Below are 27,924 nucleotides of genomic sequence, written 5' to 3' on the forward strand. Positions count from 1 at the left end.
CTGAACTGTTTCACCCATCCACAGCTGGAATTCCAAAGTGAAATGAAAATGCCTTTAAAATCAACCCTACATGGGAGCCTGAGAGAACAAGTTTTCCTTTGTTGTAGGGTATAGTATTATTTGCTGTAGGTTTTTGATATACATTCTAAATTAGGCCTGCAAAGGAATGCTTCATCTTTAATTCATCACTCTCAGCTGAAAGAGATTAGCAATGTCTAGCACGCACCCTTCGTATGGTGCTGACCTCATCAAGTATGGCCTGAAATTAATTAGCCTCATTCATTCCAAATGGAAAAGGATAATGGAGCTGCATTTTAGAGATGACCATCACAAATTGTATGCAGCATATTTAAAATCCCCCCCGCCCCACTCCCCTCCCCATTTAAAAACTATGTAGATTAAAATTCTTTCCAGAACTCGCAATATGTCAGAGTTATCAAGGCATTAAGAGCAGAAACCATTCAGTTTTTATTTGTGGAACTGGGAGCCACATTTCGTGTGTGCGGCTGTAAAAGCAGCGAGTCTGTCTTAATGGCAGAACACCTGGAATTAATTTGGTATTTCCAGGTGCTCTGGCATACTGGGGCATCAAGGCACTTGATATTTAAACATTTTTCCGCTCGCTCACTTAAATCAATATGAAAGTGGTGTCCCTTTGTCATTCATACATGCAAAGTGCTAGCACAAACTCCAGCTTGGCTTTAGAGTCCTACATCACTCATAATCTAATTAGAAATCAGAGCAGAGCTGAAGCAGCATTCTTTGTGGATTCTTGGGCAGCAAATAGGGATACTTCTCTTTTGTTTCCCTTCTCGATTGCATCGTTCACAAGCGTTCACGCCAGACCTCTGAAGGTGGTTAGGTGCCTCAAGATGTTGACAGGCATGAAGGACGAGATTATTAAAGGTATTTAGGTGCCTACTCTGGCTGATTTCAAATGGAATTAAGCAACTGGACATTACTAGGGGAAAAAAAAAAAGCTTTCGCTGTGTATGAAAAGGTCTAAGCTGGCATCCCAAACCCTAGCAACACAGCTGATATTTTTCCAGGATAAAACTGTCTGCAGGGTAATTTCACTGAAGTCTGCTAATTTTTACTGATGTCTGTGGGCACTTAGCTCCTCAACTTTGAGCCATGTACTGCAGCCCAGTCCGCCAGGTCAGCGAGCTCATTTGCGGCTGGGAACTGTGGTGGCATGTGCTCTGGTTGTTTCCCTAGAGATAAGGAGAATAATAAAGAACGTGGGATTTCCCAAAGGAATTTGGAAGATACCTATGTTTAAGACAACAGGGAGGATTGGGCCAAAATCCAGATCTGGCCTGGACTCCTCTGTTTGAGTGTTTCAGCCTCAGACTGTGACTGCTGTCACAGTTCATCATAACGACATGGACATTTCTCCCTCCTTGCTCCCCGGCATTAGACAACAAAGAAAGTTTGAGATAATACTTTGAACAAGAGACATGCTTTTCCTCACACCAAATAACTCATCGTGACACTGGATTTTGAAATGACAAGGTCAAGATGGCCTATATCTGTTATTCTAGGGATCGGAGAATATTTGTGTGGTTTTTATGCCCAAGGGTGGATACACAGGGAAAATGTGTTGTGATATCTGCTACAATCACCTGGAAAACTGAAATTTAATTATTTTTCTTGAACCCAAACAAATGTTAGCCCTCCAAAGACTCCACTCACTAAGACTGCCATTGAACCTGGACTGAACACACTATTATTACTAAATGAATTTACATTTGTCTACCATGAGTAAAGCTGCTCACCATCTGATAATCCAAATTTGCTCAGGAAAAAAGAATAAGCAAATGTTAGAAGCAGCGGGTGAACTCATACCATAGCTATTAAGCCTGCTTTCAGGGGAAGCACAGGATAGATTAAATTGTTACGTTAGGCCATGTTGTGAGTCCATATCAATTTTGTTGGAGATCTTATCTTAGCTCATAACTGTTTCCTCCTAAATTAAACTAAATGCTGAAGACACCAGCAGCATATTGACCCAAAGATTCAAAAGTTTGGACTCAGCAGCCTTCTGGTCTTTTGTCCACAGAATATTGATTTATAAAACTTTAGATATTAAAATAATCATGATTATCTTCAGCTTGCCTAAGTTCATTTGTCAGGCCGAAACACTGGCATGGATTTCCCTTATTGTTTTTTTAGAACAAGACCTTGATTCTGCTAGAAAACTGGTTTGAGTTGCCACAAGTCTTACAGACTGTTGTCCTCTACTTATATTGAGTCTCAGGTACTGATCAGATTTGGTCACAAATTCAACCTCTGCTGCTCTTAATCTCTCTTTTCCAAATATCATTGTCCAATAAAAAAACAACCTCCCCTCCCCCCAACCAAAACAATGACAACCAAAAAACTCCCACCAACCAATCAAACACAGAAAAATCCCAAACCCCAAACCTGACAGGCAAAATAACCAAAAAATTCTAGTACTTTGTTCAGTTGTTATCATGCACAAACAGTTCTTGAGATTCAGAAATGCCATGTAATTCACCTGCGATAAGAAATCAAATTTAAAAATGAGCCGAATGGACATTTTTAGGGATAAGTACGTTTCTAAATAGACTAGCTTTTTAATTGCACCTTTTCTATATTAGTACTAAAAAACAACACACACTGCACTTGGAGGAACTCAGATGAGTTTGAATTGTTGTAATTAAATATCACGTTATTTCTTGCAGCAGAGTCAAACATGGAGTTTTACTCCCAACACAAGACTTTTCTCAAGTAGGGACAACTTAGTACAGCAACAATTTTGGCTCCAAGTGGTTCCATAATTTTTTAGAAAAAATGTCATTACCAAAATGCATGGCACAGTTCATTCCTGGTGTCAGAGCACTGAATAAATGGAGCTCTAGAAGAAATAATATTATTTAGTTGCCTTTTAAATACAAATATAATGATCATACATTAAATAATGTGATATATTGAGCCAGACTTCGAATTATCTACGTACCAACTGTACATTCATTCATCACTTCATCCACTCAGCTGTAATGTTGGCTAGTGGTAGATACTGACAATAAGCCATAAGATTTAAATGGGAAGAAAAACAAGGGGAGTGCAAGGCTGTATATTAGCTTAGATGAGCAGGATGTCATTGCCAGCATGAATTTGTTGATGACACCAGGCATTAAGCAAGTAAATCTTTACCCATTCAAGCAACAGTCCACTTACTTTCAGTAAAGACTTCCAGGAGGCAATGCAGCGGAAGATTTACAACGGGAGGTACCTCTGTACTAATACTGGCTGGGAAACCCTAAGCGAAATACAGTGATTCAAAATGGAGGCTCACCTTTTCATTGAAAAATTTAATCTTCTATGTTAGTCTCACTTTAGACAAGGCAAGAGTTTGGGTTTGTTCTTTTTCGGGGTGGGGAAGGATTTTTCTTTCTGTGAAATACCAAGCTCACAGAGTCATTTGGGATAACTTCTGCTGTCATCTAAGAAGAATATGGAGATGTTCAAAGATACAAAGGCAGCATGCAGTTCCCAGTATGGGGGGGCTTCAGTTGAGGGCTGAGGCTTTACAAACTCATGTGTGCGAGGTCTTATCCTCCTCTGGGTTTTGGTGCACTCCCATTCGTACCTGACGCCAATGACCTATAGCGGTTTCTGCTAAATCACTGAACATTGCAGATTCACGCATACCTGGTGAGTACGTGTGCTCAAAAGGCATGTGTGCTGCTAACCACTGCAGGGAGCAGTTCTTTATCCCAGCTAAACTATTTGGCTCCTCTTCTGCAAGACTCTCTTTCCATACATGCTATTGCCACCTTCATTTTCACTTAATAACAATATAAATGAGTGCTGTGTTGGTGTAATTACAATACTACTTCTTTTACTGCAAATACTGGAAGTCCAAAACCTGTAATTCACTTTTTTTGATACCCTTCTGTTCTTTCACTAGACATGTTATTTTAAAATGCCTAGGACCTGAAAGCTAAATTTATATAGTGACGTATAATAGCAATGGAAACTAAGCCTCCCCGTTAGCTCAGGTTTTAGAGCTGTGTTACGTCTCTTTGCCTTGTTTGGTGCCTTGTTCACCGAGAAATATCACACCCACCACTCTCCAAAGGGTTCCAATGTCAGAATCAAACAGGACGAAGCAAGACATGTCCCCATCTGTTTAACTCAAGGTAAGATTCTATGAAAACCTAAGACTTATTGGCCTGGAATAAGTTTGCTTTTGCATTACTCCATGGCAAATTCAAGGGCAAGCAGCCACAATGGACGAATAAAGGCATTCTCTCTCTCAACCATGAAGCTGGCACACCTTTTGTAACACCTGATACTCTTCTTTTCTAGGGATGAACCATCACAAGGCTGCGACAAAGGCTGAAAAGCCTGGGGACCAACAGCACACAGAAACGGCTGATCCAGTTGGGGCTCTAACTGCCGCCAGGTGATGGTTCAGCTACCAGTCACAGCCCAGAATAACAGAGGCTGGAGAAGCACAGGTTAAACTGTTCCTGTTTTTGCCTCTTCAGTGATTTGAGCTGTATGAAGCACTGAGAAACAGGCCAATGTGAGTACAAGACCAAGCATGCTTTTGGTGCTCCCGTGGAATATACCTGAAGTACGAAGTTTCACCCTTCACTTCTGCAGGTAGGAGCATGTTGTGTAGGCTCAGTCTGACTTACACATTTTGTATTAGTGAGGAGCAAGACAATAATGCATGCAACCCATGCAAACCCTCAGCCTCTGCTAGAACTGACATGGTTTCATCATTTTCTCCCTATTTCTGAATGAGTAAGCCAGCATGAGAAGGACATACTGTGGCACATCCCACTTGATAGCTGAAAAGAACAAACTGACAAACGTTTTTAATAAGTTGCAGCAACATCCCAGTGAATAAATGGTGACACTTTCCGTTGGTTATTCATAGACGTACATGGATATGATGATAAACTGCCACTGAGTCCAGAGACTGGATAGAAATAAATCACCAGATAAAATACAATTTTCTTTGTGAAAATCTTTACGGAACGTGTTCCTGTCCCAAAACACTACTGGAATTACATGCAGTAATGCTCCCTGAGACCTGGCAGCCCTTGTAAGTGAGCATATGGTCTGCTCAGCTCTTGCAGTACCATTGCACGGTAAGTAAACACATAGCAATGTCAAAGCAAACAATAGACTACTTAATAGCATGAAATTCTGTGGCTACTTCAAACTTTATCAATACTTCAGAAATGGATTCCCTTTCTCTGCTCACAAGCTGCGCTGTTGGAGCACACAGTTTGCAGGAAAGGTAGGAGAACGTTGAAACAATTTTCTTTGGGGAGTAGAGGGCATTTGTAGCTATCTCCCACAGAAGCTGATGCTACTGTGGAAGGGTCCTGGTATATTAGAAGTTGCATTTCCTGGTGACACTATACCTTCTTTGTTTCTTTGCATGTTCCCTGGTGCAATGCAAACTAGACAGTGACTGGAATAGAGACTGTGCCCTTAAGATAAAAATCCCACTGTTAATCAAGGCTAGCATAGGGCAGAATATTAGCAAGGGTACTTGTATTTCTGAAGGAGTCAACCAAGCTAGGCTAGTTGATGCTAGCAAAATGAGTTGGTCCTGCCTCTTTGCTTCTCTCTCTCTGGCAGAACATTATACTGAAATCACTGGAGCAGGGATCAGGCCAGGAATGAGTGGCTGAGTTGCAAAGCAAATTAATTCCTGCCAAAAAAGTTCAGCTATGCTTAGAAGTATGTAAAGTGTCTGATTTGAGAAGTGTCAAGTAGCATTTGTGACCAATTATCCAAGATGAAGGGGGCAGAGCTATGTTTACATGTACTAATCTTCAGCCAAAGTTTGAAAACTCAAATTCATGGACATGCATCAAATTTCCTTTCCAGGCTTGGCATTTGCCAGCACGCACGCACGCACATTGCTTGGGGATGACAGGAAAACATGATTACAACTTGCAAATAATACAAAGGAAAAAAAAAAAAAGTGAGGGGAGCTACCACGCAGCAGCAGTAGTATGGTAATTAAGCCTATACTGTCATATGCGAAAAAAATCGTGGATCACTGTATGAGTAAAATAGCTTCATCAGCTAAGCTGAAATACTGTGTGTGATGTGTCTGTATTGTTATTTTCCCACAACCTCTGAAGCCCTGGGAAATGATCTACACAAAACAATAAGAAATGAAAGCTGCCTCTGCCATCTTCTGTGTAATTAACACAGGTATACCAATTTAATGCAATTAATCAAGATACTATGGCTTAAACAGTAACTCATAGCTGACAATGACAATGTTATCATTACTATGGCACAAGAAGGCTAGAAAATGATTGTGGTGACTAGAAACACTGTGGACAAGAATAATGTTGCAGGAGTTTTGGGTAGGATTCAGAGGTAGATGCAAATTGATTGAAACTTTGGGGCAGCTGATTTTTCATTTGGCCAAGTGTTTACCTGCTCCTGCCCTCCCCTTTCCCTTCCTAGACCTTCCATAGTAACCCCCAGAACGGCAACAACCTTTAAAGCAATTCTTTCTTCTAACAGGTTCTTGATGCTAAAGGTCTGACCTTAAATTGAGGTCACGAAGAAGACAGCAAGAATGGTTACTGGAGGGAGCTCCTGGCCTTCAACTCTTCCAACCCTTCTATTTGAGTAGCCAGTGCAGTATATCCATGATGGTGAGAGAACAGAGCCTTCCAGCTAAGGACTTTTCAACACATTAACTCTACCAGTGCTGGATGTTGCATCACTATGTAGGCTGCCTGTGTCTGTTTAATAACCTCAGTACAAACTTGCAGAAGCTGGATATCTGCAGCTTCCTGTAACTTCACAGTCATATTTTAGTGCCCACTGCATCTGAAAATCCAACTGTTCTTGGGTATTTACATGAAGATCTGGGGACGACTGTGACCACTCATACCACTTGGAGTAGTTCAGACTTCAGCTTTCTTGCCTGCAGGAGAAGCACGGGCTGATTTGCTGTAATGCAACTGCCCTCATTGACGTACTTCAAGCCCTGATGTACTGGGACCACCATCTATGGGTGAGAAGACGGCTGAGTTTCCTGGGCTCATCCTCTGCCCTTAGCTTAAGAATGTTGAAATTGGGTGATAATGAGTAGTAACTATGTCACTTCTTATGGTGAAGTTGACACTCACCTTCCAGTAAACAGACACAGAGATGACCCTTCTCATTTCACACAGGTCACCAAACAGCCCCTGGGATGGTAAGGGTTATTGGTCATTTACCAAACTCTGTTTGACATGGGTTCATGGGTGAGAGATGAAAGGCATGATATTGCATTACCAATCCCTGGGGCTAGCCAGTCTCCCTAAAGAAGCTTTTCAGTTAGCAAGGCAACTGCTAGCCTATGGGAATCAAAGAGTTAAGGAAAAAAGGCCCCAGTTACAACTGCTAATGCTTCCTTAGGACAGATGTCTTAAAGCCACACTGAAACTCACTGCCACAGTGCTGCAATAGCGACTCCAGGACACTTAATGGCAGGCATATTTTTCCAAAAACTAACCTCGCCTTCCTCCCATCAAAACAGCCATTAGGTTACTTACAATGTTTCTGTCTCTGCCCTGTTCTGCTCTGCTCCATCTCCCTGGCAAAGATGATCTACACTTTGGGGCAAGCCCAATGTAACAGTTATTGTGTGAACTGTTACATTTTCTAATAGCTTAAAAGTCTAGGTACCATGTGCCTTTCCTGGATGAAACAGCCAGCAAGTGCCCTGGCTTGATGGGATACACTGTTTTTCACACCTGAAAGAACAGGATAGACAAGGGGATATTTCATGCAACTTCTGAAGCCCTCCTGTTTGTGAGGAAGGAGGAGCAAGCATTCTGAAAGCTTGTCCCCATTTTTCCCATTGATATAACACCTAGAGCTGTTGGGAGCTCAGGAGGAGGGAGATGTTCTTCTGAGTTAAACTATCCAAACATTTTCAATATCCTAGAGCAGAGATGCTAAGCTGATTTTCTTGGCTCTGAAGGAGAGGTTTTTGGTAATAAAATAGTCAAAGTGCTGCCTTTTTCACAGATGATGGATGCTACGCTTAATGTTATAACAGTTACAGGAAGAAGAACATCTGTTGCTCAGACAAACCAAGAATTTAACCCAAACCCATCCCAGCTTTCTTCTGATCTCAAAATTCAGTGTTGTTCCAAATTCATTGCCACTGGTCAAAAATCCTCTTTCACTTTTCTCCCTCGCTTGTAATGTGAATCATGAGACACTGGGAAGTTTGCATTTGCTATTTGCATGATAAGTTCATATTGTTGTGGTAACAGTGCATCTGCTGAGTCAGCAACTCTATTTTTTTTAATACCCCATTTCCAGCAAGTTTTATTGCCCAGTTCCTGCTCACAACCAGGGAACAGCTGTAAGTCGACAGAGCAAATGAACAACAACTAGAAGGTAAGTGAAAAGAATAGTAAATGCAGGCCATTCACGTGACAGGATCCAATTCATTTTTATGCCAGGGAGATTTTTAAGTGGGACTTCTCCCAGTGGAGAGATCACAGCGCTCAAGGCCTGGTTCACTATAAAGACAATACATAATTTATTCAGAGTTTATTATTATTTTTTATCACTAGTTTACCAGTCACACAGAGTGAGGGCATAGATGAGATCAGGGCCTAGTTTATTGCTACGTATTGTACAGTCTCCAAGTAAGAGCCATAGAAAAAGAGCTATCTGCTTTACAGAGCTGATCCAGGCTGCGAGTTAAAATGACTGGTCCTCAGCAGCAACGCTGGGAACCCAGCTTAGCACTCTTTATCCCAGGATGTGCTGCTTGTTGATTTAAACATCTTTTCTTTTTATATTTATTCTGAATCACTGAAAGGACTAATTGAATAAATGCCATTCCCTTTGGAGCACTCTTAATTGTATTTATGGAGAACAGATTATATATTCTCTCAGTTTAGTGGAGATATTAAGAGTGATACACTCATCAAGAAAAACTGCACGTTGGGTGTGACTGAGAATCTTGTGTTTTATTCTGCAGTGCAATCTTAACCTCTGGTTGTGGTATGACAAACTATGCAGGCGCTGGGACTACCATGCCATCCTATTCTACTCTTTCAGGCTCCAATCAGAAGTTGCATTGGGAAGAAGCAGCTTCCATGGAAAGACATGAATGAACATGAATATTATTCCAGGGTAAGTGGATTTTTGTTCAATTTGGGTTTTATACAATATAAAAGTCTGTCTTTAATTGCAGTCTAGTCATGAAACTGTGCTTGAAGACTGCTTGTGCAATTCAATAAAGCATACATGTACACAACAGCAATACTCATACCACTTATATTTCAAATTATTTTACCAGGTCAGCCTTTTGAGATTTAGCATTTCACTCAAAAGTGATTCAGTAACACGTAATAGTTGTGCTACCTCTCTACCTTTTGATGAACTGGCCAATTAAAAAAAAAAAAAAGACTATTTATATTATAGTGTATTGTAACATTTCTCCATTGTCATATTTGAATAACTGAGGCTTTTACAAAAAAAGTAAGATCTAAAAATAACTCTCAAAAACAGAACAGATGCATGTTGCCATTTTCTCGTTGGTGCTTGTAAGCCTTGGATTATCTTACGCAACCTTTCCACGTTGGCTACAGTTTTACTCTTTGGTAGTTTTGTTGAAATGCAGAAGGTAGTGATAACAGATAATGTGTATTACAGTTTTCTTTAGAGATGAAATCAGAGAAGTATTGAAACTTCCCTGATTGATTTCGAGTTTAGAAACTACTCAATACCAGCAGCATATATGACCCTCTGTGCTAATACTGCTGCTTTAAACCAATTTATTTAGTTATTTTGACTTTAACCACTTAGATGCATGCACTCTGCATGCATTCTGCACGCACTACTGAAACAGCAGTGACACAAGACAGCATGTTTTAGATCATGCAGTCATTTCCATCCTGGATTTCACGAGGGAATTATTCTTGTTTCAGAGAGCAATCATTCAAATATCCTTCTACATTTTCCAGGTGAGATATTAGGTACTTCCAAGAAATACCCAGAAAGGTGCTGAGAAAATGAAAAGTTTCTGCCTAGTCAAAAAGCTCAACAAAAGTATATCTGCATCTCTGAAGGTTTTCTGCCTTCAGAAAAGTGTGACTGAAAGGGATGTAGAGTATTTACTTTACTGACTAACCATCAGCTGCTCTCTGTCCCCAGAAACAGTTTAGAAAATGACTGAAAGAATCTGATGATACTAAAAGGATAATTAAGTTTCATTGTGGAAGTAAGAGGGTAATCTGTCTAGATAGATCTAGGATCTTAGTATTGAAAACTGTAGCATCTGCATGTGAAAAATGAGTAATTTCACTCCAAGATTTCTGTCAGGATTATAAACTCAAGGAGTAAAAAAGTAGCTTTGCTTAAGAGACCTTCTCCCTCTCCATCGTCTTCTAACTCATTTTCTTGTTCTCATTCTTCCTTTTGTGTTACTGGAAAAAAAAATCTTTCATGAAATCTGATACTGAGAATACTTTAGCTTCATCTCAATCTTCTCTTCCGAAATGTTTTTTTCCACTGCGAAGATTCCCCTTATAAGATAACCTTAACTATGTCTCTGCTGAGAGACTCATTTGCTGAGAGAAGAGCTATGTTTTAAGGACTCTGAGGTAGCCAGGTCTCCACTCTTCTGAGGCTCTTAAAGATGGTTTTGAACTGGCATGAAAAATCAGCTGGGACTCAGAGCTGACCACAAGGTACTTAGGACAGCATTTTCTCTGCACCTTTTTCTGCTGAGCAGAACAACTAGCGCACTGTAAACAAATGTGCTTTTTGCCTCATTCTTAGATGCTGTGAGTTACACAGGTCCACTTTAGATGTGATGAATGTATAGATCCTTGTGACCGGATCACAATCTATGAGTAGCTAACGTTTCCTGAAAATGTCTAGGTGAAATAAAGAATGTTTTGCTACTATTACTATATTGGTATCAAGGATTACTGATGAGGCCAATATGATCCTGAGGCTTTGTGCTACTGATATTTAAGTACAATGCAGAACTAACTACAGGGTCTGGTTAGCAAATTCCTTCCCGGATTAGGATATTCAGCGCTTGTACTGCTGGAAACAGAACCTGAAACTATACAGACTTGCCTGTCTCCAGACTTCCCCATAAGCCCCAAACTTAAGTTCACTGACTTACTAGCTTTTATAAAACTTTTCCACTAGGTTCCCCTGATTTTAGCAGCGATATTAATAACAAAATTACACAGGAGCCTTCAGAATGAGTAGGACAGTGATATACCAAGTCCCTATAAAAACTTATGTCTCTTCTTCATTGTCTGTGGAGGAAACCTAAAGATACTACGTCTCTAATGTGAGTGTAGAGGAAATACAGAGAAATCTATACTGATTGAAACCAAATGTATTCCACACACAAAATCTGCTAGGGCTCATGACTTCCTCTATCTCAACAGACAAAAACGAAGCCAGTAGTTTCTAAGAAAGCACACGGCTTCTGTGGATTCAGATTTTAAAAAGATGTCTAGTTTCGGTGCACAGATCACTCAGAACCAGTCAAGTTTTGCATGGCTGAAAGAAGGAGGGAATGAGTTTTACGTATTTTGTGTCAGTGTGACAAGACTGCTTCTGTGTACAGAAAAAATGCACCGAAAATGCTGAGAAACTGCAAAACTTTCTCAGCAAAATATTTGCAGTTTTGTCTAGCACTGTCCTAGGGATTCTTTTGCTCATATTCATTTATATTTGAAGGCCTTAATTTGGTTTATCAGTTCGGTTTCTATGTAGGTTCAATTATTGGTGCAAACTCCAGAAACGGAAGATTTTAGATACAGATTGATTAGGTATGTGAGCATTAAGGACACTTTTAACTAAACTCTCTGTACATATCGCAGTCCCACTGAAGCCAATATATCTATGTATTCAGGTCCCTCTGAAAATCCTGCCTGGAAATGTAGAATTGGAAACTGTTTGTGAAAATTTTGGCTTATGAATTTTACAGGAGACTCAGGAAGTCCTAGCAGTGGTACTCAGGCATCACTGTCATCAGTGATGCTGTTTAGGTTATAACGGCTACTCTCAGCAGAGCCTCATTGCCTTCTAACAACCAAGGTTCAGGTCTTTATTATTTGATAATGGGGTCTCACAAAAATGAGAAGTGAAAATCAGGAGCAGCTGATGCAGGAGACCATGCTGGCCATTGGACAGAGAATGGCAAATCATTTCATGTCTCCTTGCTATGCTTTCCCTGTCAAAGGAGAGCTAGTATTGCCTGTTTCCTCTGCCAAGAGGTTATGAGGGTCATAGGCTGGAAGTGTTCTCTAAGGCCTATGGATTACTGCCACCTCTCTGGACCGTGAGAAGGTTACCTTAAAGGTGATGGCACTTATGACACATGACTTATGATACAAGCCATAGCGTCCACAGATCACAGTCCATGTATTGTTGCTCTAAAACTTAGAGAGGAAGTGACTAGAAAAAGAGGGAGAGAAACACCAGGGAATAAAAGTACTTTTGAAAGAGAAGAAATCTACATTTCAATGAAAATCCTTTCAAGGCATTTCAAATAAGAGTCTGAGAGAAATAATTACAAAGTTTGGAGAGAAAGAACGTTAGCTTTGATATCTTTTTCTTCTATGAAGCAATTAAAATAAGCAATTTTTCAAATACTAAGCAGAAAATTACTAATGGCTGAACCCAAAAGCTTTCATTTCCTTCTTGGGGCCTTTATTCTTCTAAAAAAAGACAAAAAAAATGTGAAGGTGGTTTTCCAGATAGATTAATGCATAAAGCAGTCGCTAGTTGGATGTCATAAAAACTACAGCAGCATAGAATAGCTGAGATTAAGAGCTAGATTTAAATCATGCAACAGTCCAGTTAATATCGATGTCTAATTAAGAAATGCATAAGAAGTCTGTAATGTTGATTTGATGGAGAAAAACTCTAATAGGGTTTCTTTTGGAATTTTCCATTTCAATTGCTGTGTAGACTTTTAATGGATGTCCTATCCAGTCTTTGGTATTAGCAGGAACCATCCTCAAATTAAAATCAAGACCTAAAATGGAACACAGGTAGACAAATTAGCTTGTCTGGAAAGCAGTCTGCATAGAATGACAATGTGAGCTCAAGCCGAAATTTTAGTACAAATAAAAGAACAAATGTCTCAAGTGTGGCATGGAAACCCTATCTGCTTACCGTTTTAAACAGTTTAAAATGCTACAATTTTAAACAATGCAATATTAAATCATTTCTCCACCTCTCTAAGCCTGCTGAAATCCCTTACAATTCATACATAGAAATCTGTAGACCATTAAGCATTATTAATTATTCTTTTTAAACAGAAAAGCTTTCTATAGTTATGTATATTAGTTGTAGGTAGAGGTGGGTTTTTCTTAGCTTGCAATGGGATTTAGAGCACACAGTTCCCTATCACTATCAACAAATTCCATTAATTCCCCACTCCTCTCTGGGTAACTACAGTTCCTAAACACTTTGAGCAAAAGTAAACCTGTGGCAACAACTACGTCGCACAGATCATTAGGGATGTTTGGTCTCCAGGTACAAAAGAGAAATTGGTTTTAAGCTGCACGTCATTGATGCCCTAAAGTTGCTAAACTATGAGCAGTGTAACTGTTGGCATGTATAAATCCACATAGCAAAGACAGAGAAAGCACAGCACAAAATTAAAGCAGCAGTGTATTTGTTACCAGCACTTTGTTGTTGACCCACCAAATCCGGAGGGAATTATCTCAAGAATCCAGGAAGACAGCAAACTCAAACTAACCCCTGTGACCTGGGGAGCAAGCACACTGAGGAGTCATTTTAAAGTTCATTAGAACACACTAAAATACAATGCATTGGCTGTGGTAAAACAAGGCGTATTATTTCATCTGTCTACGTATTTCTTTCCTGTACTAAATCTATCCAGAGACCTTTCAGAATTATATCATTAAGCCTGACACTTCACTTAGCAAACAAAGTGGAAAAGATCTGAGGTAAAATCAGAATAATAGTGAAAGTTCTACGCTGTGAGTCACCATTATTGCCTGAAATGTCATGGTCTAAATTCAAGCCTGGCATTACTCCATTGATCAATTAGGCACAAATACATCATATTAAATAGTGATACCATAGCACTTGGGATGCTCTAAGGATTTTTCTTCTTGGGAGAGAAGGGGATGAGGACATTCTCAGCGAGGCATCCACAGCTCTGAATGATTCTAACAAATACAATGTGGTGACATTCAGGTTATCACATGAGTCTGATTTTTTTTCCTCCTCCTGACTTTATATGACTGAGAACGTATAACAGATAAAGATGCTTCCAGATGATTGCTCAAAATGGAACACTGCTTTAGTAGATTGCTTTGTCTGCAAGCTGTGTTGGATTTATGCAATATTTTGAAAACAAGAGTATGAACAAGACTGCTTTTTGCAATAATATACAACAGACAAAAAATAACAAATCTTAACTTGGTCAATAAACTTGAAAGGAATATATTCTGTTAGCTTTACTAAACGAGAGGAAAATTTCTACTTTACCCCAAAACAGTCTTTTTAGATATTGCTACAGTCATGACTGCACCACAGTTCAGGTATTCCTTCTGAAAAGATTAACATAAACCACTATGCCAGTGATCTCATTACAGCAAATCCAGCATGCAAAGACAGTACTCCTCTCAGTGAATTTCACTGCTATTGACGTTTCACGGAGGAAGAAAACTGATGAAGGGGATGGTAGTACAGTTCAGATAGTGATGGGAAATCACCCATCACTTGGGATGTGTAAGGGACGCATCTTATGGGGGGGAATCAAGAGAACCTCAAGGCTTCACTTGCATGAAAGAGCAGAAAAAGCATCATAGCATCATTGTGGAAAAACAAACTAGACGTACAATGCCAGAGATGCTTTTTTTCCAACTTCTGATAAACTATTTGGATTTGTCCTACCTAATTTGTGCCTGTCACATCTGTCATTCTTTTAGCTGTCTCTGTGTCTGTTCCCTTTCCCTTCTCCCTCTATCTGTACCTTGTCTCTTATGAGCCCTCAATACATGTTTTTCCATATACCTCTGATTATTCTTTGATCCCCCGATCAAAGAATACCCCCCTGATATTCTTCTATACCCCTACTATTCTGAACTGTATGCAAAATACATTTTGCAGAATATATACATACCATCCTGCCTTTACACAAAAGCACACACATGCTTCATCTATAGCTCAGGTTCTTTTGGCTAAAAACTGTTTCCTACATGATTACACAATTCTTCACCAAGGGAGTCCTTACATTATGACAGCTCTGACCTAGATCAGGCCCTTGAACACCATCTAACAGAACTCAGGAGGATGGGTAGGAAGAGATGTTTTCTGTTTTCTTTGGTAGAAGAATCTATAAATTAGTTTTTGTGTAACTGAGAATACCACCACATTTATAATGTTCTTCCACATTCTGAGACGCAAAACAAGAAAATCTCCAGAACACGAGTACAGTGTTGATAATGTAATCTTATCTCCTGAGCATATGGGTATGCCTCAGCTTTGCCTTGAGATCACACAGTTAAGTGATGAGGTGATAAAGCGGTTTCCCAACTCAATCTGAACGTCATGTAACCACCAAGGGACCAGTTTTGATGACGGGAGTGTTTTCTTCCACATCCCCTAACTTTTCAGCGAAAGATGTGTTAGTGCTACCAGAATATGTTCCAATCCGGCAGGCCTCCCGTATGACTTCTGCTCCATAATCCGAGGCAGGCAGGAATGGCTGCCACCTCTTGATCACTGTACACTTGGCAGGAAGAGACGAAACTGCTCATTTCCATCTGTGGCATTTCTCAGCCAGGAAGAAAGCCACAAGGCATCAAACTGTAGGCTGGGAGGCATCAGAGCAGCCACCTGTTAGACACTGACAAAGAAAACTCAAAAAACTACAGAGCAGAGATGAATTCCCAGGATTAAGGAAAACAGACGTATACATTCTGAGGGTATCTTTCTAACCACCAAACATGATTTTTCCTTCTAGATGAGGCAGAGGGCACAAACACGCTCGGCAGATTTGTTTCAGTGAAGATAGCACCGATCAGTGATTAGCACTGTAGGATAATACATGCTGCGGTGTTAGTGGAAGTCCAAATGGCCCAAGCTGCAGTGCAGAGCATCTGTTATCAGTGAGACAATGGTGCGTGAAAGGCTGTTGTAATTTCTGGACTCATGAGCCTATCTGGAAGCACTTCCCAACGCAGAGGGGAGTCAGAGAACACTGGATGTGCAAAAAGATCTCATCTCCCCACAGATTTACCAGGTCAGCTCAGTCCAGGCCAAAGGAGCAGGGACTAGGTCCTCAGTTCTATTTTAAGTTCATTGCTCTATTGATTACGAACAGGTATTTATAGCAGATCAGCATCTTGAACCAAGACTGGCCTATCAGCTAAAGCTGTATGAACTAAATCATATGTTCCCCAACTACAGATAAAACCAATAGCCAATTTTTGCCTAATCATCCCTTCTGCCAAAGAAAAGAGAAACTCTTTGAAGTATGATCCCTTGGAGGCTGTAGCTAATACATATCCGAGTCGTAATGTGGATTTGCACCTTTCCCATTAAATATAGCTGCTTTGTGTCCAGAATATTGCTTCCAGTACTAATGCTCACTTTTATCTTTACAAATTCTACATTAGCTGCAAGTGTGAAATGCCAACTGATTCTCAGGTCTCTTGCTGTCTGTAAGATTAAAATCTTGATACGTGACTCTGCTACTGTCCACAAAACCCAACATAAGGGCATCTCTGCTGCTGACTCTCTTCTGATCTCCTGCTATGAATCTGTGCGGTTTTGGGCTTTATGAATCAAGGGCTCAGGTCCCAAGACTAACATTTTTACTGCAGTCTTTTGGATAGTTAGTTCTTCAAGGCAAAAATCATTCTTGTTCCATGCTTGACTTTGTATAGTATAATGTAACAGAGTAATGCAAAATGCTCAAGCTTGGAGGAGACTTCCCGGCACCAAGACAATACAATAAATACATTACTGGACAATGTTTGGATATAATTTTATAACATAAAAACGTGTGTCACATGACTTCTGCTAAGTGAACTGAAATTATTTGCTCTATATGCAAAATATTTGCTGTTCAACAGGTAGATTTTGCTAGTCTTCATATGTGGGTACCTGTATAGTTTATATTAAAAAGGAAAAAAAGATGTGCTTCTCAATGCTACATCATACAAGAGAAGTCAGGATACCAAAAAGTAAAAAAAAGAGTATAATATGTTCAGCAGCTTCAGAAAGTTGCTTATGTCCAATGTCTCACTGCTTGGACTGTGCAGACATTCATAGTGGAAAAAGCTGTCTAATAAGAGCTCCTGTAGAGGCAGTTCTCCTGGAGCCTGCCTTTCACAAAGTCATCCAGATTTGTTTTTTGGGACCTTCAAAAGAAGAGTTCAAATACTTCTACTTCCTCCTGTTAATATATTTTTTCCCACCTCCAAAAAGTCTTCTGATTGTAATGTGTTCGCACTTGATACCTAGACACTGGTTTCTGTTCAGTGACCTTTAGGACATAGTATTTTGTGCCTCATACATTTTACATGATATAAAACACCGACGTCAGTTTAATGCAGATGCTGGCAAAACTGTTTTCAATTAATATGATTTGATAATCCTATATATGCCTAATAACTTCTGGATTTCTGCTAATCTAAATGTCCCTCAATATCCTGGAATAAAGACTCCCACAGGTAATCGTATATGCTTTTTTTTTTTTTTAAGCTGTCTTCATCTACTGTAAATGCTTGGTCATTTAATGTCATCGTGATCTGGGTTATTCTGGATTTGTAGGCCAATTTAAACAAATGCATCCAAATTTCATTCACCACTATGCATTATAGTGTTCCTCCCTTAATTGACTCTATTTCTAAAATCCTTTTTGGGATAGTGGGACCTTAACACCCAAAATGAGAATACAGGGACTTGGTCATCAGCTATACGTTTGGTTAAATGGAATTTAGACCTACTATCCTCATAGTGATTTGATTTGAAGCAATTAGTTTAAAAACAAGTGATTTCAAAAATCAATTTCATACTGAGCAAGTCATGAGCATAATGCATAGGTCAGAGCGTTTTTCAAGAACATATGAGATCCCAGGCCTGAAACTATGCTGCTTGAAATGTGTATTTCCTTAAAGGAGCTGTTAAAAAAGTGATTTTCACAAGGATCAGAAGAGATGCACTTTTCATGCTGAGGAAAGGAAACGAGGAAACGCTTTTCAAAGAAAAGTAATACTGGAAAAGACTCATTATGCTGGTACGTTAAAGGAACTGCATCTTTGTGGCAGACAGTATAGCTTGTATTGGATTTCCATGGAAATAGCTACTGAATTAAGAGGTGTCCTCCCCTGAAACTTCCACTACAAATTCAGTGTAAAAACTTGTTATGTTTCATCAGACTAATTTCATTACTTACTGACTAATAGAAATTACATTTATTTTCTTGAGCTGCAAAGTATAGACATAATAAACCCATGGACAGAAAGGGGGAAAAAATGAGGTTTTCTTAGGATGAAATAATTTGAAATAATTGGGTCTGAGAAAACAACAGAGTGTAACATGCTCTGTATTTTTAAAGAAAGCTGATTTTCCCCAAATCCATGCCTATTAAAGTTTTATTTTCATTTTTTGTCTCTTTTGATTAAGAGGAACTTAAAAACTACTCATAAGAATTTTAGTTGCCATTGAGAGGTGCCTTTTCCAAGATTATTCTGAACAGTACTACTTTAGCCCCCTGGGGATCATGTAGGCAAGGGGTCTATTATACGCGCGAATATTTCTGTCTACCACATCTTTGCGCTGAGACAATATCAACTTACACTTTCTCTTGTCCTTCGTCCTTATTCCATAGGGGATAGTCTTAATTACTGGCAAGACAATTTACTAATATCATGCAAAGTGGTACACCATCATTGCTATGATGACTTACACCAGCTAAGAATCTGATCGCTGAATTTTAAACCATGATATTTTAAGTGTAGAAGCTACAGAACATTTTTCTGTCTCTAAAGGACCTCTATAGGTACAGCTAGTCTCCTTTAATTTACTGGCACATTTCTTCTAAATGATATGGAGTTTTTGAAAACAAAGACACCATGTTTAAACATTTGTGCTGCCCTGAAAAATTTAGAGCGCACTCCAGTAACGGTTTAAATCAACCCAACTCTAAACATTAATTTCAACACCTGTGCAGCAGGGTCATACTACTGAAATATTTAAAGGAATTCTAAAGAACACAAAACCAAAAATATCTCAGTTGAGGAACAGGATCACTATAATCCAGACTCCATTTTGTGATTACAGGTATTTTTAACCCATGCAGGCTTATTCCAAACTCTGTTGAAATCAATGGGAATTATTCTACCGACTCCAATGCACTCTTCTTTGCCAATATTTGATATTAGCCTTTCTTAGGGAGAAGTTCCTTACTGGATCAGGGAAGACATTTGTGCATCAGGCTTGCTGGAGATGGCTGGCTAATGAAACATGGGCAATTTTATAAACACATCAGGGAGGGGAAACGCCCAATAGAAAAGATGTCATCTAGATATCCAGAAATTACAGTCTACTTGTAATAGAAATATAACATGGAATGTTTACTAATGAGTCATGAATTTCTTTATAATTGTTTCCACGTTTGGGGCAACTTCTTCCTAAATCATCCACCAAAACACTGCAGTTGAACAGAGTTTTGATAGTGGTTATGAGACAGTAAAGTCAGAACCATAACGCTTCTAATATATGCTAAAAATTGCGTATGCTGGGAAGGATTTTTTCGCTGCTCATATTACTTCTCTGAGGCCTCATTTCAATCTTTCTCTTTTTAAAGCTATTTTCTTATCCTACTTCTCATTTTCTAATATAAAAACAGGAGTTCTTATTAATTTAGAAGAGAAATAAAACTAAATAAAATTCAGGCAGCACTGTAAAGCATGATCTATTTTAAAGTTCCAACACAGATAATAAGAAACTCTATTAGACTATTTTGTGCTGTACTTCTCACAGACTCAGCTTTCTATAGCGCATTCAGTGTTGCAATAATGCAAATCAAGTACAAATTTTAATAACTCCTTCCATTAAAATAATCTATTAATGTTTTAAGACTCTAACACTTATGAGCATGATTCTAATTGCATGATTTTGCTGCAGGCAGGTTTTAAACATTTGCCTGATCTTCAGATATTTGCACTTTTAGGATTATTTTAAATAAATTAATTTTTGTAAGAGCTTTAGTCTCTCAGTAACAACAGTTGGGTTTGATGATGGTTGTCCTGTGGATAATTGTAGCATATCTAGTTCAATGTGAGGAAAAACTACATAAACGTAGAACTCCTCAGCTTGGAAAAGAGGTGACTAAGATTTATAAAATGACAGTTGTTATGAAGAATGTTGTAAAGAGAGGAATGTTTATTCGCCACTTTAGAACAAGGACCAAAAAAGGTTTAAAGTGAATAAAATAATGTATTGTTACACCGCACATAATTAAATTGCAGGAATTTCTGTCATAGAATACTGTATATACACAGATTCAAAAAGGATTAGAGATTCATGGAAGATAGTCCTTTGATATCATTAAATATTCGGGTTTTACTTAACTTGTACTATCCACCTTTCTCTAATTCACTGAGTGATGGGAACTGGGAAAATACATCTGGAGAAGAATTACATTGTGTTTGACTTCTTCACGCTTCCCTATATATCTGTTAGGGGTTTCTGGCACAGATCCGATAACGGGCTTGATGGACTTTGGTCTAACCCAGTACAGCTACTCCTACATAAGACGAGTAGTTGTTTTGAAAGGTTGCTCCTCTCTCCAGAAGCCTGTCCAAAAACTCAGGTTTGCTAGACATTCTGCACACTGGGATAGGGAAAGGGACAGGACAAGCTTTGGAAAGAAGAAAAGCAGGGAAGCAACACTTCCCTGCACTGAAAGCATTTGCTGGGTGGCTTGTGAGGACTCTCGCCTTGACACAGTACCCAGGAGTTATCTCTAGTGGTAGCCTCTTGGCCACTGGCACGCTTGCTCTCCTCGTTGTATGAAATCCTCTTTCCCTCGAGCATCATTTGAAATTTATACCAGAAGGTTTCCCTCCTTCAAGATGAACTGAAACTTTAACACCATATCGCACTCCATACGCAACACTTTTCTATAGAGAATTTACTCCAACTTCTCTCCCTGGCAAATGCCTACATAAGCCTTGCACAAATGAACCTTAAAATAATTTTGGTATTTTGTTAGGGGTTAAGGGATTACTATGTACTGAATGTTGCTTATCATATGTTGAGAAGTGATTCCTTGTCTGTAAAAACAACATGTTTTGCAACGAATATGGTTCTACCCACTCTAACAGTGCTAGTTTATTAACAGTTAGCTCAACAACAGCTATTTGGTGTTGAATTCTGTCATTGGCATGACGGAAAATTTCCCCTGAAATAACACTTTTTTTCCTTACAGGATGGAATCTTCCTGGCAGGAAAACTTGATATGGATTTTACACTCTGGCAAAGAAATAGTGCTTAAGTTGTGCAAAGTCTCCTCAGACACATTTTTACATCAATGGAAATATTTTAGTTCAGTCCTATTTGAGAGGAACAAAAATTACAACAGACCATACGTACACAGGCCTCAAGAAACATAAGGTTTTACATCAGTGCACAACAGAATGGATACACAGAAGTATGGATAGTTTTAACAACATGTGAAATTTTGAATGCTAGATTGACTCAGCATACTAAGTTCTCAATTATTTCACCTCAGAAACCATCCCAAATAAAAATACACTGAGGTACTGAACTGATGATACAAATGGATTATGTGGAGAATAGAAGGAAAAAAAAATAGTAGGTCTGGCCTGAGGTTTTTCATTAAAGCCTTGTTTTGGAAAAAGCCAAACAGTCAAAAAAGGTTTACAGGAAACAACTGGTTTTGATGAAGCTTACAATCTAGAAAAAAAAAAAAAAAGGAAAACTTCAAGTGTCCAACCTGACATTTTCTAAATTAACAGTTATATTTATTTACTTTGAAATACACTTTGCTTCCAAATTTTAATTTATAAATGAAACTGAAAAAATGAATTATCTTGAAATCACTGAACTGAAGCATTTCAAATGATCCAGTCTGATCTTTTTTTTTTATAGCTTATCAGTTAGCCAAAGGATTAGTTGCAAAAATGAAATCCTAAAAACACTCAAAGGACAGAAAAAGTACTTCCCTGCCACATATAAAATGAGAGAAAATATAATGGCATTTTCATTAGCACAAGGATTTTGCAAAATACCCACATTTTTGTAGAAATTCCACAAACTTGAACTCGGACACACTTTAAGTTTCTTTCATTCTCAGCGTGATGTTTGTATATGGTAAGTGACAACACTTTTTACTAGGCCTGGTCACATACACTCGGAGATAAATGACTGGAGAACCTGGAAAACTAGGGTTACGTGTAGAAGGTATTCCAGCCTCTACAGGGGTTATAGGTCCTATTTCATACATTGTCATTGGAAGAAGTTCAGGAAGAAGGAACAGGGAATTTCACACAGCTTTAGTCCACAGACCAGTGTGTTTAAACAGCAAATGATGATTAACTCTTAAGTAATTTGAAGCTGATAACTTGGGCTATCCAAGGAGAAAAAGCCCTGGACCCCATCAGGGGCTGAGCTTGGGAGGAGAAGAGAAAAGGGGAAGGCCTATATGGCTACACTATGGTGTAATGGTGTAGGGCAAGAACATCTTTAGATGCCTGCTAAATGTGTCAGGAATTTCTCTTCCGAACTATTACCCCCAGCTTTCTCAGGAACAGCCCTAGTCCTTTTATCTGTGAGCTATCTGGAAGTTTACTATCTGGCTAACACCTCGACTGAACCACGCTAAGAGTCAGCTAATTACACGTGAACGCTCTAATTTGCTTTACGTTTTTCTCAAAAATGTGCATGTGCAGGCATGCAAGTGAGTAAACTTTTACTCATACTGTAAAACTGTAGTACTGTGTAGCATCAGGGTACTAACCAAAGCATTATAAAATATGTTGCGTGCTCTCTGCCCCCTCTGTTGCTTTCCCCCACCAGGCCACCACCAATGCTTGTCATTCCTGATTTGCAACATCACCTGTTGTTCCAATACTAGGCTCCTCTAGACCAGAAATCGGAGCAAAGAATAGAAATACGTGTTTGTCATTGAACTGAACTGAGAAGAAGGAAGAGGAGAATGATAAGATCATAGCCTGCAGCACTTTGTTTATGAGAACATCCTTCCAGTGATATATGTCTGCACCAGGTGAAAGTATTGTGTCACCCCTAACATATTTTAAATGCCAGGGCTGTCATGCAAGAAGACAATGATGAACAAGTTTAAACAGAACATGGTATTGTAGCCATGTACAGAGTGTTACCTTTAAAGGCTTGCACTGGTAGCATTTCTTGGCAAAATGTTTCCTGTGTTATATTTCCCTGTCAAACCTCTTTCTCACAGCAGTTTAGACTAAATGTAACTGTTTCTATTGCAGCTGAACCAACAGGGTGATACAAAAGCAGTGCATTTTCTCACACAGTTTTTCCTGGCTATTTCACATGGCCTCCCTACCATACTCCACGAGCTTCTCAAAACTTCTTGGGTAGGGATCCCACTTCACTTGGTAAATAGGTAAATAAAAGTACGCCTACACTGTGCACTGAAGTGAGTGCAGGAGCCTGTCCCAGGTCACTGCATGTCAGAGGTTTACTTGGACTAGCTCTGATATGCGTCCATGAACTGAAAGCACATTAGCAGCTGGAGCACCCAAAACGACATCTTCCGGTTTAGTTTCACCCAGAAGAATTCAGCTTGCATGCTCCAAGACTGCTTCATGTTGTGGAGTATGGTAAGCAGGGACGATTGGAAGTGTCACTTCAAAAGTGCACTCCTGGGCCAAACTGAAATGCAAATGTTGAAGCACCTATTGTCACAAAGCAAGTATGCACAGAGTTATCATCTAGATGGCAGTTTTCTTCACAGATAATTGTCTCGAGCTCAACTGCACGAACACACTCACTCACTTTATAGTGCTGTTGCACAACACGACTCATTTGCTCAGAGTGACAGCTTAAATTAAGCCTTGGGAAGGCCAACATCCAACACAAGATACTGGATACGGGCGTGACCATATTCACCTTGGATTCAGGTGAAAGAGTTTTAGCCATGTATGTCCGTCCCATGGTAATGAAGGAAACCCTGACACCACAGAGTTTTATACATTTTAAGGCGAGGAACAGCCAGGGTCATTCTACAAACCATCCAGGACACTGTTAATAATAGTTCACAAGAGAAGAAAGGGCATTTCTGATGACCTGAAAAAAGTTCAAAGTGCCAGGATTTTTTTTAAGCACTTACTGAGGTCCAGTGTTGGCTTCCGTAATTTGTTCAGTGTCTCCTCATCAGTTTTCCTTTTTGTAAAATGGAGACACCTTACTTTTCTCACAAGGTTATCAGGAAGCTTTTCAATTAAGGTTCTTTATAAATGGAAGTCCCTTGCAAACACTATTTAATCATCTAACTAAAAATGGTCTCCAACTTCTTTAGGCAGAACATTTGTTTTTATAGGGACTAGTCACAGTGCTCAGCTTCATATATGGCTGCAGGATCATACACTGCATCTTTAAGACATAGTTTACTCCTGAATCAGTAAATGTACTAGACAAAGCAGCCATTATTTATGCATTCCTGCATACATGGCAAGGTGAAAATAATAGAATAAACATCATATACTTCATTATGATATCGGTTTACACTTCCAGGGTACACAAAAAGAGGCCATTTCATCAAGCTAATTGCCTGAAAGTAAAAGAGAGAGAACTTTAGCTATTAGTCTATTATGGGGCTTTTTTCTTAATCACAAATAGGGGCCGTGTGTCCCCAGGGGGATGTGTATTCTAATTTACAATTGAACTACAGATCAGAGCAATCAATCTTGTGCAGCACTTTTACAGTGTAATTGCTGCAACATAACAAATAAAAAAAAAAGCAGCCTAAGTCGAGTTTCAGCTTGAGGTGGAGATATTTACCAGGCATTGGTTCGGGGTGGGAGGGAGGAAGGGAGAGAAGAGAGGCGCCAAAGCCATGAATATGCAATGAGGGCTCATTAGTGCCCCAGTGTTGCCATGACGAATGGCATTATCCCCAGACTGGTGCAGCCTAAACATGAATTTTATAACGACCCATTTATCATGACTTGTCATGGGTTTCTTTACTGTACTTTCTATTGGCTCGCACAACTTCCACCATTATCACCTCCAAATTCCTTTCTTTTATTATTTTCGTATTTTGGGTTAGTTTTTGGTGTCAATTCCCATAAAGAGAAGATGATTGCAAACAGCAGCATCCTGGTATTCAAGACAAGTTCAGAGCTTCCTAAGCTGAAGACCCTGTGCCAAATATGTAGGTGGTCTTCGGTCCACTTACTAATGGATAAGTGTTCTTTTTGTCACAAGTATCTGCAATCTTGTCAGTTGACTCAGCAGAAAGGTCTCAGATTGACCGAACAATCAAGACAACTATCTTTCTATTCTGGCAGATGTGATGGATGAATCTGTTTTGTTGACCTAGGCCTGTCCACAAGTGCTCCTCCTCAGCCCATTCCAGCTATGTGCACAGTACAAAAACACGGCCCTCATCTTTACATTGATAAAGGCACTGAATTGGATAATTAAACAAAAACTGCTGTCCCCCACAACTTCAGTTAAACAACAAATGTACTAGATGTGAAGTCTAAGTAATAAGAAAAGCATTTACGTTCCAGGAGCAAGATATAAGTCAACTGTAAGGGAAAATAAAATTACTGCAAAGTAATTAGTGTGTCTGCCTTTAGCTCATTTTTGGTCACTGCACGCTGCCTCTGTTTTACTGCTGTCCCTTTGGCCTACCCAATTCCACGTTTAATATACCACTGCTTATAAAGAAATCCCTGTGGCTCAGCAGGCTGACTTGCCACTGCCTGGATAAGGCCTGCTCTGTGGTATATAGAGACTTTCATTTCCCAAGTTATGAATCTGACATCTCATGGCCAAATCCATGCCAGTTTATTTCTGAGAAGTCTGTTCCCATTATTTACCCCAAACAGTCTCACTGTCAGTATGCCTTTTTTTTCCCCCCACTATGAAGAGGCTCGCGTATCTGAAGGTATCAAGCCTGTCCTCCCTTTGTTGGATTTTACACTTTTGCTGCTACAAGAATTTGTCTTTGGGGATAGAAAAATCAAGCAACTTATTTCCCGCTATTACTCGGATAGGGCTTCATGTTCTTCAACAAGTTGTGAGCTCCCACGATCTCTGGAAACAACTCTCCCGAGATCTTACAGCTGGATAGTCCTACGGTTCTTTCATTACTCTATTGGATGTTTGAAAATATTAAAAGGCATCTAACATCCCAGTCCAGCAATTTATAGACTCAGAGCCTCATGTTCTAGCCCTCAAAGCCTCTATTTCTTCTGCAAAATCTGCACTTTGCTATTATTGTCGCCAAGACAGCCACGTGTTTCACTAGAGGAGTAGTTTGTCAAAGCAACAGTCCATTGTCCAGAGATTCATCACAGGTTCCTGCTTTGGTATAGGATGGACTAGCATCTGGATGTTAGTGAGGTAAAAGGAAGACTTTTTCTCAAAAAAGTGTATTAGATAAATGGCACACCTTGATTAGGCCAGGCATAGTTGACTAACAAGCTGATGTGTTCTCATCATCTCTTTTTTTGTTAATCTTGTCATATATGTATGTAGCTTTTAAAAGTCATTCACGTACCTTGCACAACAAAGCCCTGACCTTTGTTGGAGAACCTCAGCTCCCACTGCAATATAAACATCACTAACTATCAGGAGACTAAAAAAAGGAAAAAAAAAAACCCTCTTAAAAAAGCAAACAAAAGAAACCAGAAATGAATGCTAGTGTTGCAAAAGGCAGGCAATGCATTCACCACAGGAGCTCAGGACATGGCAAAAAATTAACACTATTCCTAAGAATATATATTGTAGCTATATATTAGTTTGATTGAATGAGTATTCACACTTTTGTAAATTCAAATAAATAACAATTGTTTCCCTTATGACCTAGGTGATCTGGATCATCTATTGAACGGAGGGAAAGGAGAGCCATCAAAAAAGCATGGCATAACTAAATTGTTCTTTAACTCCCATTAGGAGTTCTGAAACTTACTACAGTCAGTCTGTAAGGTCAGATTGATATGCCTGATCGCAGAGCCATTATCTGCAGTTTTTGTGATGGAGTAAGCAAATTCTTGTTTGAGATGGTCTTAGTAGTTCTTCACAGGCCCCATGCAGAGTTGTGTTCTGTATTTTATACAACGACTTGTGGGGCTCTCAGGGAACCAGGCTCTTTTCTTCCACACATCTCAAAGATAGACATTGGAACAAAGATTACTAAAGACCAGCCTATGCAGATGATTTTAGCTCTGTCACTTTCATGTCCAGTATCACTAGAATTGTATCAGAGATTTCTAGACTGAGATGAGCCACATATGAAGGTTGCTTTTATGAAGGGCAGCTAGCTCAGACAGAAAAGCATTCACTGTTCCCTTAGTCAATGGCAATAATTAAATGTATTGGCAATAATTAAAACAAAATAGTTACAATCCTTAAAATATCAAGTCCTTGATTTTAAACCAATAGGCCTGTAGCTATAGGAAGTATACCCAAATTCTACGAGGAAAAGCTTGCATTGTCGTAGGAATCTAGCTTCCAACCAAAAAACAAATCAGTTGTGTGATTGCTTTAAAGATAAATTAGGAAATATCGGAAAGATTTTAAGAGGGAAAAAGGTCACTAAAAAAAACCTACTAAAAGGCACTAGTTGTTCCTCCTGAAGTCGAGGACAGTTTAATGACCTCCTGCAAAAGATGAGAAGTAGGCCAGTAG

General features: G+C 39.3%; 1 long non-coding RNA gene across 5 annotated transcripts in view; it reads left to right on the forward strand.

Moving 5' to 3' along the window:
* Positions 1-27,924, forward strand: part of LOC104148176 (uncharacterized) — a 219,514-nt gene that overhangs the window by 16,843 nt on the left and 174,747 nt on the right. The window contains exons 3-12 of one of the 5 annotated variants that reach the window (XR_695036.2): positions 4,339-4,435; positions 4,521-4,638; positions 4,919-5,132; positions 5,224-5,284; positions 5,884-6,014; positions 6,538-7,036; positions 8,338-8,415; positions 9,008-9,162; positions 18,168-18,286; positions 21,485-26,987. This is a non-coding gene — a long non-coding RNA (uncharacterized lncRNA). The other 4 variants (XR_011143681.1, XR_695046.2, XR_695045.2 and 1 more) reach the window with 4 other exon arrangements.

This window comes from Struthio camelus, chromosome 12 (assembly GCF_040807025.1).
Source record: "Struthio camelus isolate bStrCam1 chromosome 12, bStrCam1.hap1, whole genome shotgun sequence".
Lineage (NCBI taxonomy): Eukaryota > Metazoa > Chordata > Aves > Struthioniformes > Struthionidae > Struthio > Struthio camelus.